We start from the raw sequence: 17291 nt of genomic DNA, 5'->3' as shown, positions 1-17291 counted from the left end.
CTGGGTGGCTCAGTGGTCGAGTGTCTGCCTTTGGCTTGGGTTGTGAGCCCAGGGTGCTGGGATCAAATTCCGCATTGGGCTCCCTGCAATGGGACTGCTTCTCCCTCCACCTATGTCTCTGCCTCTCTTTCTGTGTCTCTCATGAATAAGCTTTTAAAAAAGTCTGAAAGAAGAGAAAAGAAAAGAACATAAAAGAAAAGAAAAGAAGAAAAGAAAGAAAACCTCATTTGGGCTTTATTGATCCAGAAGCTCTTAAAACCCATGAACCTTCAGCTGGTCATCCTTAGCTTGTCCAGTCTCTAGGAGGAGCTGGCCCATGTTCTTGTGCTGGTCACCCTTTAGCTGAATTATTTCTTCATATTCTGGATGCTCAGTTACAGTGCCATTACAGGCAAATTTCTTCTTAAATGCCTTTACTAGTTTATTTTTTTTTATCATAATCATTAGTGATCCCTTAGATAGTAGTAGGGGTGTTCCTGCCATTTCTCTATTGAATCTTACATGGATATAATCCTCAGTGCAAACAGGAAGTAGATAATCACCCTTACTTGCATCAGCAAAGGGGCTGAAAGAGTAGACATTCTGGATAGCAGATGTAATATGATTCATTTTCTTCAGTAGAAATGGCCTGTGGAAGGTGGTGGTGGGGGAAGGCAGACTGGGGTATGGAATGCGCAGAAGCTTGGGAGCAAAAGAGAGAGGCTGCTGAGTCCTCTGTGGTGGCTCAGTGACTGGAGCTTATCTTCATTTTCATTTATCCCAAGACATTTTAAATTTATTTTTGGACTCCTCTGTTGTTTAAGAATGTGTTTTTAATTCTCACATAGTGAATTTTCCAGTTATATTTTTGCTGTTGATTTCTCTTGTAATCTCTTGTTGTATTCCTTGTAACAAAAAAAAATACCTCGTATGACTTCAATCTTTTTATGTTTAAGACTGCTCTGTGTCTATATATGGTCTAACCTAGAGAATGTTCCATGTGTACTTGAGAGAAATGTATTTTCCTGTTGTTGCTGCTGGGTGGCGTGTTCTGTTTTATATCTGTTAGGTCAAATTGTTCTACAGAGCTGTTCAGTTTCTCTACTTCCTTACTGATAACCTTTTTGCCTAGTCTATCCATTATTTTTTTTCCCATTTTTTAAATTGAAGTTTGATTTTCCAACATATAGTATAACACCCAGTGCTCATCCCATCAAGTGCCCCCTTCAGTTCCCATCACCCAGTCCCCCGCCCACCTCCCCTTCCACTACCCTTTTTTTGTTTCCCAGAGTTAGGAGTCTCTCATGTTTTGTCACCCTCTCTAATTTTTCTCACTCATTTTCCCTTATAATCCTTTTCACTATTTCTTATATTCCCCATATGAGTGAAACCATATAATGATTGTCCTTCTCCAATTGACTTACTTCACTCAGCATAATACTCTCCAGTTCCATCCACGTCGAAGCAAATGGTGGGTATTCATCCTTTCTAATGGCTGAGTAATATTCCATTGTATATATAGACTACATCTTCTTTATCCATTCATCTGTCAAAGGACATCTAGGTTCCTTCCACAGTTTGGCTATTGTGGACATTGCTGCTACAAACATTGGGGTGCAGGTGTCTCAGTCTTTGACTGCATCTGTATCTTTGGGGTAAATCCCCAGTAGTGCAATTGCTGGGTGATACGGTTGTTCTATTTTTAACTCTTTGAGGAGAGTTCCAGTGTCATGTTATCTGTGAAGAGGGAGAGTTTGACTTCTTCTTTGCCAATTTGAATGACTTTTATTTCTTTTTGTTGCCTGATTGCTGAGGCTAGGACTTCTAGTACTATGTTGAATAGCAGTGGTGAGACTGGACATCCCTGTCATGTTCCTGATCTTGGGGGAAAGGCTCTCAGTGTTTCCCCACTGAGAATGATATTTACTGTGGGTTTTTCATAGATGGCTTTTAAGATACTGAGGAATGTTCCCTCTATCCCTACACTCTGAAGAGTTTTGATCAGGAATAGCTGCTGTATTTTGTCAAATTCTTTCTTGGCATGTATTAGGAGGATCATATGGTTCTTGTTTTTTCTCTTGTTGATGTGATCTATCACTTTGATTGTTTTATGAGTGTAAAACCACCCTTGCATCCCGGGGATAAATCCCACTTGATCATGGTGAAGAATCTTCTTAATGTACTGTTGGATCCTATTGGCTAGTATCTTGTTGAGAATTTTTGCATCTGTGTTCATCACGGATATTGGTCTATAATTCTCCTTTTTGGTGAGGTCTTCATCTGGTTTTGGAATCAAGGTGATGCTGGCTTCATAAAATGAGTTTGGAAGTATTCCATCCCTTTCTATCCTTCGGAACAGCTTTAGTAGAATAGGTATTATTTCTCCTTTAAATGTTTGATAGAATTCCCCTGAGAAGCCATCTGGCCCTGTATTTTTGTGTCTTGGGAGGTTTTTGATGACTGCTTCAATTTCAAAAAAAAAAAGTAAAGAAGAAAAGAGAAAAAAAGCGAAAAAAAAAGGGGGGGGAGAATGGGGGATGGTGGTGGTGAAGAAGTAGTAATGGAGAGAGAATGTAGTCTACCTGAGGGGTCCTAGAGGGTGATCCTCTTGGTTCTGAGTGTATTTTGTTCTGTATGCTAGAAGATGCTCAATCCCAAATTTATATAAACCAGTAATACTTATAGAAAGCCCCAACATTGACCACCAAAACATAAACAACATAAAAGAGGGGAACAGAATGGGAAGAGAGAATATAATCTCACAGAACCAGCACGGTATTCCACTTGGTTCTGGGCGCATGCTGGTCATGTTTAGAAAGTATTAAATTCTGCCATTGTAGAACAAAACGAGGCAGAGAACACAAAAAGAACAAAACAAAATTAACTTGAATATGTTGAAGGGAATCCAGAAGTGAAAAATATATCTAAGACATGTAATTGTAGAAATATGAAAGTCAAAAAGGAAAAAACTTAAAAATGAAGAGCTGGTAAAACATGGTAGTTAAGGTGGGAAAAGAGAAAAAAATATTGAAAAGTTTTAGTCTGCTATGAAAACAAGTTGTAATGGAAAAAGGGAAAAAATTTTTAAAGAGGGGGGACCCTCTAGTTCTATATACTATATTCCCTCAATTTTCCCTTGGTCCTGGAGCTTTCCAGCGCTGCTTAGTGAAAAACTTGCTCTTCCCTTGTTCTTCCAGCTGGTCTTCTGGGGGAGGGGTCGGCTGTGCTGATTCTCAGGTGTGTGTGCCTGAGCAGAGATGCCCCACCCCTCGCCAGGTGCTGGGCTCAGTGTGAGCTGTTTACCCCGTGAGGCCTCTGTTCCCTGGTGGCCCTGCCTCTCCCAGGCACCAGGTGAAACACGGAGGAAAAAGTACAATGGCAGTGACCAGATTTCCAGCTCTGGAGTCAGCTCTCCGTGAGTAACTACCGCAGCCCCCCAGTACGCACTGGCCTAGATGCCCCTGGGGCAGGTGCGGGTGCGCTGATCTGCACAGCTTGGGGGGCGCCCAGTGGCAGGAGAGCCCTCGCTGTCCCGTGCCCTCCCCGCTGCTACCTGTTCCTGGGGGAACGCAGGATCCTGGCTTTGTCCACTTGGGCACCCTGGGATCTGAGGCCCTGTGCTGCTGGAACCGTGCTCCTGCCTAACCGACAGGCTGCTCCCAAATGCCCTAGGGCTGCGGGGCTCCAGCCCTTTACTGAGATCCCACCTCGGTTTGTGGTGAGCTTTTCCCCAGGGCGCCCCTCCTCTAGTAGTGATTCCGGGAATCTTGAGGCTTCACTGCCCGCCCCCCTGCAATTCTGCCCGATTTCCCTGCTAAGCACTTTTCCATCTGAAAAAAAATCCGGTGCGGATTTTTAAAGTTCCCGCTTTTCCAGGGCTGGGCTTTCCTGTCCCGGAGGCTCTCTTGGCTCCGCTTTAGCCTGGCTCCTCACGGGGCCCCTCCCCCACTTCTTTCTTTTCCTTTTCCTTTTCCTTTTCCTTTTCCTTTTCCTTTTCCTTTTCCTTTTCCTTTTCCTTTTCCTTTTCCTTTTCCTTTTTCCTTTCCTTTCCTTTCACCTTGTTAGAAGCAAAAACTTTTTTTCTCTGTAGTGTTCTAGCTGTTCTCTCTTTAAATTGCAGGTCGAATTCGTAGGTGTTCAGGATGTTTTGAAAGTTACCTGGGGAAGTTGGTGGGACCAGGTGAGTTGAAGACCCTACTCTTCTTACGCCATCTTGTCCCCTGGTCTATCCATTATTGAAAGTAGAATATCGAGGTCTGTACTAGGATTGTAGAGCTATCTATTTCTCCCTTTAATTCTGTGAATGTTTCATATATTTAGGAGTGCTGATGTCTGGTGCATATGTAGCTGTTGAGTTATAATTGACATGGTACATTAGTTTTAGGTGTACAACATGATTCCACATTTGTATATATTGTAAAATGATCACTACAACAAATCTAGTTAACATCTATCATCATGCATGGTTACAATTTTTTTCTTGTGTTGAGAACTTTTAAAATATACTCTCATAGCAACTTACAAGTATACAATACAATATCATTGACCATAGTTACCATGTTGTACATTATATCCCATGACTTTTTAATTTTATAACTAAACTTGTACCTTTTGACCCCCTTACCCATTGTATCCATCCGTGGCCCCTGGAAAACACTAATCTGTTATCTGTATCTAGGAGTTTATCTCTTTTTGTTATTTATTTATTTTATTTTAATCTTTTTAGATTTCACTTATAAGTAAAATCATGTAGTATTTGTCTCTGTCTGACTTAGTTTACTTAGCATAAGGCCTGACGTTTCAACCATGTTGTCACAAATGTCAAGATTTCCTCTCTTTATTTGATGGAATAACATTCTGGTGTGTGTGTGTGTGTGTGTGTGTGTGTGTGTGTGGTGTGGTGTGGTATGTGTGTGATGTTTTAAACATTTTCTTCATCTATCAATGGACACTTTGTTGGGTGCATATATATTTATAGTTATTATATATTCTTAGTGAATTGACCTTTTTGTTACTATATAATGTCCTCTTTGTCTAATAGTTTCTGACTTAAAGTCTAATTTTTCTTATATTAGTGTAGCCACCCCTGCTGTCTTTTGGTTACATTTGCATGAAAATACCCTTTATTTTCAATTTATGTGGGTCCTTAGATCTAAAATGAGCCTCTTGGGGTACCTGGGTGGCTGAGTTGGTTAAGCATCTACCTTTGGCTTGGGTCATGGTCCCAGTGTCCTGGAATCAAGCCCCACATTGGGTTCCCGCTCAGGGAGGAGACTGCTTCTCCCTCTCTCTCTGTTGCTCCCCCTGCTTGTGCTCTCTTGCTCTCTGTCAAATAAATAAAATCTTTTAAAAAATAAAATAAAATGAGTGTCTTGTAGACAGCATATAGTTGGATCCTAGTTTGTTTTTTTTTTAAGTATCTATTTTGCAAATTTATGTCTTTTGGTTGGGGAGTTTAATCAAATGAATATTTGCCATTTTAGTACTTATTTTCTATATGTCTGATAGTTTTTTTTTTTTTTGGCTATCATTTCTTTCATTACTGCTTTCCTATCTATTTGGTTGATTTTTGTAGTAACACAGTTTGAATCCCTTGTTTCCATTTCTGTATATGCTCTAGATATTTTCTTTGTAGTTACCATGGGCATTACATGTAACATCCTAAAGTTACAGTAATCTATCTTAAATTGATGTCAACCTAACTTTGCTTGCATAGAAAAAGCTACCCCCTTACAATTCTGCCTCTTTCCCGTATTATTGATGTCATATATTACATTTTTACATATTGTGTATCCATTAACATATATTTATACTTATTTTTGTGCAGTTATCTTTTAAATATTATAGAAAATAAAGAATATAAAACAAAATTATAATAATATTCTCTTATTTGTCCATGTATTTATCTTTACTGGAGGGTTTTATGTTTTCATATGGCTTCAAGTTACTGTCTAATATCCTTTCATTTCAACCCAAAAGACTCCCTTGACTATTTTTTATAGGGCAGGCTAATGGTGTAGAACTCCTTTCACTTTTGTCTGTATGAGAATGTCTTACTTCTTCCTCTTTTATTATTTATCTGTCCATTCATTTATTTACTTTTATTGAAGCATAGTTGACATACAATGTTACATTAGTTTCAGTTATACAACATAATGATTCAGCAACTCTGAATGTTAGTCTGTGCTTACCACAAGTGTAGCTACCATCTGTCACCATACAATGCTATTACAATATCACTAACTATATTCCCTGTGCTGTACTTTTCATTCCTGTAGCTTGTTCTTTCCATAAGTGGAAGTTTGTACCTCAATTCCATTCATCTGTTTTTTCCATTTTCCATCCCCCAGCCATTTCCCTTCCAGCAACCACCTGTTCATTCTTTGTACTTATAGGTCTGTTTCTGCTTTTTTTTGTTTGTTTATTGTTTTCATTTATCTTGTTTTAGATTCCACCTGTAAGCAAAATCATAATGTATTTGTCTTTCTTTCTGTCTAATTTCACTTAACATAATACCTACTAGGTCCTTCCATGTTGTTGCAAATGTCAAGATCTATTCTTTTTTTTTTTTTTTACAGCTGAGTAATATTCCATTGCATACATATGCACACCCCACATCTTTATTCATCGATTGATGGACACTTGGAGTACTTCCATATCTTGTCTATTGTAAATAATACTGCAATAAACATAGAAGTTCATATATCTTTTTGAATTACTGTTTTTATTTTCTTTGGGTAATTACCCAGGAGTGGAATTATTGGATCATGTGGTATTTCCATCTTTAGTTTTTGAGGAATCTCCATACTGTTTCCCACAGTACTTGTATCAGTTTGCATTCCCATCAACAGTATTTCTTTTAAAGTCTACTTTGTGTGACATAAGTATTGCTACTGTGTTTTTTTTTTTTTTTTTCACTTCCATTTGCATGGAATCTTTTTCCGTCCCTTTGAGTCAGTATGTGTCTTGAGGTCTGAAGTGAGTCTCTTGTAGACAATATATAGGTGAATGTTGTGTTTTCATTTATTTATTTATTCATTCATTCATTCATTCATTCATGAGAGACACAGAAAGAGAGGCAGAGACAGAAGCAGAGGAAGAAGCAGCTTCCATGCAGAGAACCTGATGTGGGACTTGATCCCAGGACTCTGGGATCACACCCTGAGCCAAAGGCAAACACTCAACCGCTGAGCCACCCAGGCATCCCGAGTGTTGTGTTTTCAACCATTCAGTCACCCTATGTCTTTTGAGTGGAGCATTAGATCATTTACATTTAAAGTAATCATTTGTATGTATTTACTTCTTACTAATTTGCTAATTGTTTTCTGGTTATTTTTCTAGTCTTTTCTGCTCTTGTTCTTTTTGATTGATGATTTTCTTTAGTATAAAGCTTGTATTACTCTCTCTTTACTTTTTGTATATTATTATACGGTTTAGTTTTACCATGAGTTTCATACATAACACTTAAAATATATAGCAGTCCATATTAAGTTGATGGTTATTTAAATTCAAACACATTCAAAAAGCACATTTTTTACTCTTTTTCATCCATGTTATAGGTATATGATGTCATATTTTACATCTTTTTATTTTATGAATCCCTTAACTAATTTTTATAGATATAATTTTACTACTTTGTGTTTTAACCTTCATATTAGCTTTATAAGTGATTGATATATTACTTTGTATATGCCTTTACCCATTAAATTTTTTCCTTTTATAATTTTCTTCTTGTTATTGCCTTTTCTTTTCCACTTAAAGAAATCACTTTAGCATTTTTTATAAGGTTGGTTTGGTGTGATGAACTACTTTGACTTTTGTTTGTCTGGGAAACTCTTTATTTCTCCTTCAGTTCTGAATGATAATTTGCCAGGTAGAGTATTCATGGTTGTAGGTTTCTTCCTTTTAGCACTTTGAATACATCATGATGCTCTCTTTGGGCCTGCAAAGTTTCTGCTGAAAAGCCAGCTGATAGTCTCATGGTATTTCCATTGTATGTAACTATTTCCTTCCTTTTTGCTGATTTCAAAATCCTATCTTTAAGCTTTGACATTTTAATTATTATGTGTCATGATGTGGACCTGCTTTGGTTCATCTTGTTTGGAACTATCTGTGCCTCTTGGACCTGGACATCTGTTCCTTCCCCAGGTTAGGGAAGTTTTCAGCTATTATTTCTTCAAATAAATTTTCTGTCCCTGTTCTTTCTTTTCCCTCCAGGACTGCTATAATGTGAATGTTTGCTTAATGTTGTCCAAGAGATTCCTTAACCTGTCATCATTTATTTCCTTTTCTTTATTTCTTCTCCTTCCCTTTCTCTCTCCCTTCCTCCCAGATAACTTTTGCAGTATTCAAAGAATGGCCTTTTGTAGGAACATCCCCTTTGTTGCTGCCTGTGTCTGGTAGCTTTGGTTGGCTGGCTGGAGCTAGAGCAGTCATTGGCCAGTGTTTTCAGGCCACTCTTCACCAGTGCTTCCCTGGTGGTATGGCTGGAGCTGGAATGGGCACAGACCAGGTAGTTCCAGGGTGCTCCACAAGGGGGCCGCCATGGCAAAGTGGCTGAAGCTAAATCATATGACCTGGAGTATACTCTATGTGGGTAGTACCCTGGTGGGAGGGCTGAAGCTGCAGTAGATATAGGTCAGGTGGTTCTGGGCACTCTGCTAGGACAGCTGGGACTGAAGCAGGCACAGGCCAGGGGTTCCTGAGGGACACCATACCATGTTCTGGTGGGATGGCTGGAGCTCAAGAGGGGAAGGCCAGAGGGTCTTCTGCAGGAGGTGCCCTGGTGGGACAGCTGGAGCTGAAGTTGATGTTGTCCTGATGTGTGCTGCACCAGGGCAGCTTTGGTGGGACAGTAGGAGTTGATGTAGGTATGGGGGGGTGGTGCCTGCCTTGGGGAAACAGTTGGAACTGGTGTGGTCTAAAGGCCTTGGGCGTACTGGGGTGGAAAGCCAGCTAAAGTGCCCAGACTTTGCTCTCATTTGTACCATCATGGTGAAGGGTATGTAAACAATGGTATATGCCACCACTTTGACTCCAGAGAGAGTTCCAGTAGTTCTACCTGGTGTGGCAGTTGTTTTAGGGTTAGTAAATGATTTTCCTTCACTTGTAATCTAGTTGCCATTTAAACCACTTTTTTTTTTTTTTTTTTTTCTGGGTCCCAGGTCAGGCAAATCTGTGCAAAGTCCCTTGGTCCTATCCTTTTCTACTATATTTACGGCTTTGGGGATGGGGTTCCCATTGTGACTGTGTTTCTGTCTCTCTGGCCTTTCTCTATGTAGTCCTACTATCCTTGTGTAGTAGCTGTCTAATAAGCCCTCGGTTCTCTTTCAGGAAAAATTGCTCTTCATGTAGGTATAGACTCAGTGTGTCCAGGAAAGGAGGTGAATTCAGTTTTTGTATGCTATCATCTTGCATCCTTTCTCATATTTGAAGGACAGTTTTGTTCTATATAGAATTCTTAGTTGTCAGTTATTTTTCTTTCAACACTTTCAATGTATCATCCTATTGCCTTCTGGCCTCCAAGGTGGTTGCTGAGTAATCTACTCATGGTCTTCTTGGGGACATCTTGTATGTAAGGAGTCGTTTTTCTCTTGCTGCTTTCAAGATTCTCTTTCTGTCTTTCGATAGTTTGATTATAATGTGTCTTGGTGTGGGTTTATATGGGAAATCCTACTTGGAATTCTTTGAGCTTTTTGGATTTTTAAAAAAATATTTATTCATCTTAAAGAGGGGGAGGGGCAGTGGGTGAAGGAGAGAAAGAGAATCTCAAGCAGACTCCCCATTGAGCGTGGAGCCTGACATGGGGCTTGATCTCATGACCCTGAGATCATGACCTGAGCTGAAGTCAAGAGTTGGATGCTTACATGACTGAGCCACTCAGTTGCCCCAGAGGTTTGGATTTTTTATACCCATTTCTTTCCTCAAATTTGGGAGATGTTCAGCCACTATTTCTTCAAATAATCTATTTGCCCCCTTTACTCTCTCTTCTTCTGGGACTTTCATAATGTATATATATTGATCTGCATGATGGTTTCTCATAAGTTCCTTAGGCTCTATTTTCTTGATTCTTTTTCTTTTTATTCTTCAGATTCAATAATTGCAAATAACCTGTCTTCAAGTTTGCTGATTCTTTCTTCTGCCAGTTCAAGTCTGATCGAGTCTGCTTGACCTCCTTTAATGAATTTTTCAATTTAATTATTGTATTTTTAGCTCCAGAATTTCGATTGGTTATTTTTTAAAAGCTTATTTGACATATTATTGACATATAATGTTATATTAGTTTCAGTGTATGGTACAGTGATTCAACAATTCTATATATTACACCATGATAAGTGTGATCATTGTGTATCACCATACAACATTAACACATTTTAACTATATTTCCTATGCTGAACTTTCCATCACCTTGACTTCTTTATTTTATAATAAAGTTTGTATAATTCCCTTTGCCCATTTCACCCATCCCTCTCCCTCTTCCCCTCTGGCAACCACCAGTTCTCTGTATTAATGGGATCCATTTCTGTTTTTTGTGTTTGTTCATTTATTTGTTGTTTTTTTTTTTAAGATTTTACTTATTTATTCATGAGAGACACAGAGAGAGAGAGTGAGCAGCAGAGACACAGGCAGAGGGAGAAGCAGGGAGCCCAACATGGAACTCGATCCTGGGACTCCAGAATCATGCCCTGGGCCGAAGGCAGGTGCTTAACCACTGAGCCACCCAGGAGTCCCCATTTATTTTGTTTTTTAGAATTCATATATACATGAAACAATATGATATTTGTGTTTCTCTGACTTATCACTTGGCATAATGCCCATTAGTTCCATCCATATCCCAAAGACATACAAGTGGCTAATAAGCACATGGAGAGATGTTCAACATAACTGATCATTAGGGAAATGCAAATTAAAACCAGAATGAGATAATACTTCAAAAAGAGAAAAGAAAAGAAAAACAATAACAAATGTTGGAGAAGATATGGAGAAATTGGAACACTCATACATTGCTGACGGGGATGTCAAATAGTGTAACTGCTTTGGAAAGACAGTTTGGTAGTTCCTTAAAAAGTTAAACATATTTACCATTTGACTCAGCAATTCCACCTCAAGGTAATACCCTACAGAATTAGAAACATATGTTTAACAAAACTTTTATATGAATATATTATGTATACAAGCAGCATTATTCGTAATAGCCAAAAAGTGGAAACAACCAAAATGTCCAAGCATTGATGAATGAATAGATGTAGTATATACATACAATGGAATATTATGCAACCATAAGAAGGAATGAAGCACTAATATGTGTTACAACATCTATTAACCTTGTAAACATTATTCTATGTGAAAGAAGAATGATACAGAAGGCTTTATATTGTATGATTCTATTTACATGATATAGCAAATGTAGGCAGATCCATAGAAACAGAAAGTGGATTAGTTAGTTGCTCAGGACTGGGGTTAGGAAGTGATAGCTAATGAGTATGTTTTTTTTTTTTTTGGCAGGGGGCAAGTGGTGATGAAATGTTCTGGAATTATAAATGCTTTTTGAAATTGGAGTATAGTTCACATGAAATATTGATGCTAGTTTCAGGTATACAGCATAGTGATTTGACAATTATATACACTATGAAATGCTAACTATGATAAGTGTGGTTATCATCTGTTACCATACAAACTTACCATATAATTGGTTATATTCCCTATGACTTATTTATTGAAATTTTCTGGAATTTTATACGATGACTATTCTACCACATTGTGAATATACTAAAAACCACTGAATTGTACATTTTAAGATGGTTAAAATTGTGAATTTTATTTTATGTGAATTTTACCTAAAAAATGATGCAGAAGAGTGTTTTTTTTTTTTTAAGATTTTATTTATTTACTCATGAGAGACACACAGAGAGAGGCAGAGATATGGGCAGAGGGAGAAGCAGGCTCCTTGTGATGTAGGGCTTAATCTTGGAACCCCAGGATCATACCCTGAGCTGAAGGCAGATGCTCAACCACTGAGCCACCCAGGCATCCCCAGAAGTGTCTGTTGAACATAGCTGCACTAGCAACCTGGTTTCTTTTTTCCTCTTTGACCATTGGAGGACTCGTTGGCCATCTGTTGTAACAATGTCAGCTCTATAGCATTTAAGACTCTGGAAATGTGTCATATCTGCCAACTATAGTGCAGATAATTGAGAGGAACAAAATGACTTTTTTAGTTTCAGGGGTACAATATAGTGATTCAATAATTCTGTACATTACTTAGTGCTCATCACAATTAAGTATCCTCTTAATCCCGTTCACCTATTTTACACATCACTCCAACCACCTCTGCTCTGGTAACCATTAGTGTGTTCTCTAAAAGACTGTTTATGTCTCTTTTTTCCTTTGCTTTGTTTCTTAAATTCCACAAGGGTGAAATATGGTATTTGTTTTTCTTTGATTTATTTTGCTTAGTGTTATACTCTCTAGCTCCACCCATGTTGTTGCAAGTGGCAAGATTTCCTTCTTTTTTATAGCTGAGTAATATTCCATTGTACATATACACCACATCTTCTTTATCCTTTCATCTATCAATGGACACTTGGGTTACTTCCATATTTTGGCTATTGTAAGTAATGTTGCAATAAACATAGGAGCACAACTATCTTTTCAAATTAGTGTTTTCATATTCTTTGGGTAAATACCCAGTGGAGTTACATATAGTAATTCTATTTTTTAATTTCTAAAGGAGTATCCACACTGTTTTCCAGAGTGGCTGCAGCAGTTCACATTCCCACCAACGGTGTATGAAATTTCCTTTTTCCTCACATCCTTGCCAACACTTGTCGTTTCTTTTGTTTTTTTATTTTAGCCATTCTGACAGGTGTAAGGTGATGTCTCATTGTGGTTTTGATTTGAATTTCCTTGATGATTAGTGATGTTGAGAATCTTTTCATGTGTCTATTTTCCATCTGTATGTCTTCTGCCCATTTTTTTAGTTGGATCATGTGGTTTTGGGGTGTTGAGTTGTATACATTTTATATTTTAGATACTAATTGTTTATCAGATATGTCATTTTCAAATATCTTTTCCCATTCTGTAGGTTGCCTTTTAGTTTTTTTTTTTTTTTGCCTTTTAGTTTTGGTGGTTGTTTCCTTTGCTGTGCAGAAACTTTTTATTTTAATTTGGTCCCAATAGTTTATTTTTAATTTTATTTTCCTTGCCTCAGGAGATATATCTAGAAAAATGTTGCCATGAGTGATGTCAGATAAATTACTGCCTGTGCTTTCTTCTAGGATTTTTATAATTTCAGGTCTCATATTTGTGTCTTTAATCCATTTTGAGTTTACTTTGTTACAGTGCAAGGAAGTGGTCCAGTTTCATTCTTTTGCATGCACCTGTCCATTTTTCACAACACTATTTGTTGTCTCATTGCATATTCTTGCCTCCTCTGTTGAAGACTAATTGACCATATACTCATGGGTTTGTTTCTAGGCTTTCTATCCTGATCTATTGATTTATATATCTACTTTTGTGCCAGTACCATACTGTTTTTATTACTATAGCTTTGTAGAATAACTTGAAATCTGGAATTGTGATACTTCCAGCTTTTTAAAAATTATTATTATTATTCCTATCGACTACAGTAAATCTTTAAAATGTGTCTGGGCCTTTAGCAGGCCAGATTGAATTACTGTATGGTGAAGTAGTGGCCCCAATAATTTGTTCCTTTAGGAGTTTTTAATTGTTTTCCTTAATTTGAGTATGTCCTATTAAAATATTTTCTAAATGGGACCTCTAAGGCACTTAGCCTTATCAGTTCTATGATCAGTTCTTAGGAACTGTGGTACTCATGTCCCAGGGTATTTTTCTGTTTCAAGATTGTTTTGGCTATTTGGGGTGTTTTGGTGTTACACACAAATTTTAGGAGTATTTGTTCTTGTTCTATGAAGAATGTTTTTGGTATATTGATAGGGATTTTATAAATCTGTAGATTGCCTTGGGTAGTATGGACATTTTAGTAATATTTGTCCTCCCAATCCATGAACATGGAATATCTTTCTATTTGTTTGTATTGTCTTCAATTTCTTTCATCAGTATTTTATAGTTTCAAACTACAAATCTTTCACCTTCTTGGTTAAATTTATTCCTAGGCATTTTATTATTTTGGGTGCAATTGTAAATGAGATTGTTTTCTTAATTTTTCTTTCTGCTACTTCATTATTAATATTTAGAAATGTAACAGATTTATGTACACTGATATTGTATCCTGTGACCTTACTAAATTCATTTATTGGTTCTTGTAGTTTTTTGGTGTAGTATTTAAGGTTTTCTACATATAGTATTGTGTCATCTTCAAATAGTGAAAGTTTTAATACTTTCTTACCAATTTGGATGCCTTTTGTTCCTTTTTTTTTTAATCTGACTGCGGTGGCAGGACTTCCAGTACTGTGTTGAGTAAAAGTGGTGAGAGAGAACATCTTTGTCTTGTTCCTGATCTTAGGAAAAAAGCTATCAATTTTTCACCATTGAGAATGATGTTAGCTGTGAGTTTTTCATAGCTGGCCTTTATTAAGTTGAGGTATATTCCCTCTAAACCTACTTTGTTGAGGGTTTTTATAATGAATGGACGTTGTAATTTTTCCTGCATCTGTTGAGATGATCATATGGTTTTTTACCCTTTCTCTTGTTAATGTAGTATATATCATGTTGATTGATTTGTGGATATTGACCCACCCTTCCATTTTGGGAATAAATCCCACTTGATTGTGTTGAATGATTTTTAAATGTATTTTTGGATTCAGTTTGCCAATATTTCATTGAGGATTTTTGCATGTATGTTCATCAGAGATATTGGCTTGTAGTTATTTATTTTTGTTTCTTTTTTAAGTGTCTTTGTCTAGTTTTGGTATCAGGGTAATGCTTTACTCATAATGATTTTGAAAGCTTTCCTTTTCTATTTTTGGGAATAGTTTGAGGAGAGTAGGTATTAACTCTTCTCTAAATATTTGGTAGAATTCACCTGTGAAGTTGTCTGGTCCTGGATTTTTGTTTGTCAGGAGTTTTTAATTTATTGATTCAATTTCAGTGCTGGTGGTTGATCTGTTCAAATTTCCTACTTCTTCCTGATTCAGTTTTGGGAGGTTATATGTATCTAGGAATTTATCCGTTTTTTTCTAGGTTGTCCAATTTGTTGGCATATACTTTTTCATAATGTCTTATAATCAATTATATTTCTGTGGTGTGGTTATTTTCTGTTTTCATTTCTGATTTTGTTTATTTGAGTCCTCCTTTTTTTTTTTTTTTTGATGAGTCTGGCTGAAGACTTATAAATTTTGTTGATCTTTTCAAAGAACCAGCTCCTAGTTTCCTTGATTTGTTATATTTTTTAAGTTTCTATATTATTTATTTCTGCTCTTTATTATTTCCTTCCTCCTGTTGGTTTTAGATTTTCCTTATTCTTTTTTTCTAGCTCCTTTAGGTTAAAGTCAGGTTATTTGAGATTTTTCTTGCTTCTTGAGGTAGGCCCATATTGCTATAATCTTCCCTCTTAGGGCAGCCCCGGTGGCTCAGTGGTTTGGTGCTGCCTGCAGCCCGGGGTGTGATCCTGGAGATCCGGGATCCAGTCCCACGTCCGGCTCCCTGCATGGAGCCTGCTTCTCCCTCTGCCTGTGTCTCTGCTTCTCTCTCTCTCTGTCTCAATAAATAAATAAAATCTTTAAAAAAAATCTTCCCTCTTAGAACAGCTTTTGTTGCATCCCCAAAGATTTTGGACTGTTGTGTTTTCATTTATCTCCATGTATTTTTTTTTACTTCCTCTTCAATTTCTTGGGTGACCCATTCATTATTTAATTGCATGTTATTTAATCTCCATGTATTTGTGCTCTTTCTAAATTTTTCCTTGTCGTTGGTTTCTAGATTCATAGCATTGTGGTTGGAAGAGATGCATGGTATGGCCTTGATCTTTTTGTCTTTGTTGAGACTTGTTTTATGACATAATACGTGATCTATTCTGGAGAACGTTCTATGTGCACTTTTTATTTTAATTTTTTATTGACGTATAGTTAACAGTGTTGTATTAGTTTCATATGTAAAATATAATAACAATTTTGCATTACTCAGTGCTCACCACAATAGGTGTACTCCCAATCCCCTTCACCTATTTCACCCATTCCCCCACTCACCTCCTGTCTGGCAATTACCAGTTTTTTCTTTGTATTCAAGAGTTTAGTTTTTCACTTGTCTCCTTTTTTTTCTTCATTCATTTGTTTCTGAAATTCCGCATGAGTGAAGTCATATGGTATTGGTCTTTATCTGACTTATTTCACTTAGCATTAAACCTTCTAGATCCATCCATGTTGTTGCAAATGGCAAGATCTCATTCTTTATGAGGACTTAACTTTTTAAAAAAAATTTAAAAAGTCATGACATTTTCTTCTTCTTTTCCTAATTTCTTGTTGTTCTGATTTTCCTCAAATTAGGAGGAAAGAGGAAAAGAACTAAGAAAACATGACTGTGACCATAAAAAGTCAGTTGTGTATTTCCACCCAGCCAAAGGGCTGGTCTAGTGAACTGCCTGGGTAGTGTCTAAGCAGCAGAAATGCCAGGATCTTTTTTTAACCTATGATTATGTTAGACTGACCCCTGCTGGCTGCCGTGTCTGGCACAGAGACATTCTATAGGTTCTTAAAGCCAGTTCTCTCAGCCCTGTCATTTCTATAAAGTAGGTCAGTGGGATTTCATCATGAGGATATTTTCAATATCCAGTATGTTTTCTCCAGAGTTCATGCTTATTCTAAAATGATTTTTTATTCCAATTTTATAAAATGTACAGATTTGTGTCACTTTAAGTTCAAATTTTTATTTTCTATGAATTGCTTTATATAACATTTCTCCTGAAAATAGAATCACAGATTCCCATCCCTGTTTGACCCAGGAGACCAGGAGAATACATTGATTGTGATCTCATTTGTTCTTGTTATGTTGACTGATATGTCTCTGATGGTTTAGTTTGGGAGTACATTTGTAGAGGAAGTATTGCTTATGGTGACTGTACATTTTCTGTTAGAAGCAGAAAGCTAGAAGAGCATGAGCAGTAGCCTGCCTTTAGGGAGATGAGGAATGGGGGGTGGAGTTAGGGTAGAGATGGGGAGGTGCTTTTCTCAAAGGGACAGTTATGGGGCAAAGAGAAGGGGATAATGAAAGACAATAGGTCTTTCTCAGCAGCAACAAGCCATGCTGCCCTGGGGTTCTGGGTGGGCAATGCATGTCATGGACTCAGGTCTGCAGATGTTTCTAGTAACAGCAGTAAAGCCATGCCTGTAAGCACA

The 17291-nt window shown here is 37.4% G+C and overlaps 1 pseudogene; it reads right to left on the bottom strand.

Annotated features, from left to right (window-relative positions):
• Positions 1–252: 252 nt before the first annotated feature.
• On the bottom strand, positions 253–609 carry LOC140642206 (eukaryotic translation initiation factor 1 pseudogene; annotated as a pseudogene).
• Positions 610–17291: the final 16682 nt, after the last annotated feature.

Source organism: Canis lupus, chromosome 11 (assembly GCF_048164855.1).
Source record: "Canis lupus baileyi chromosome 11, mCanLup2.hap1, whole genome shotgun sequence".
Lineage (NCBI taxonomy): Eukaryota > Metazoa > Chordata > Mammalia > Carnivora > Canidae > Canis > Canis lupus.
This window is presented reverse-complemented; position numbering and strand designations above follow the sequence as displayed.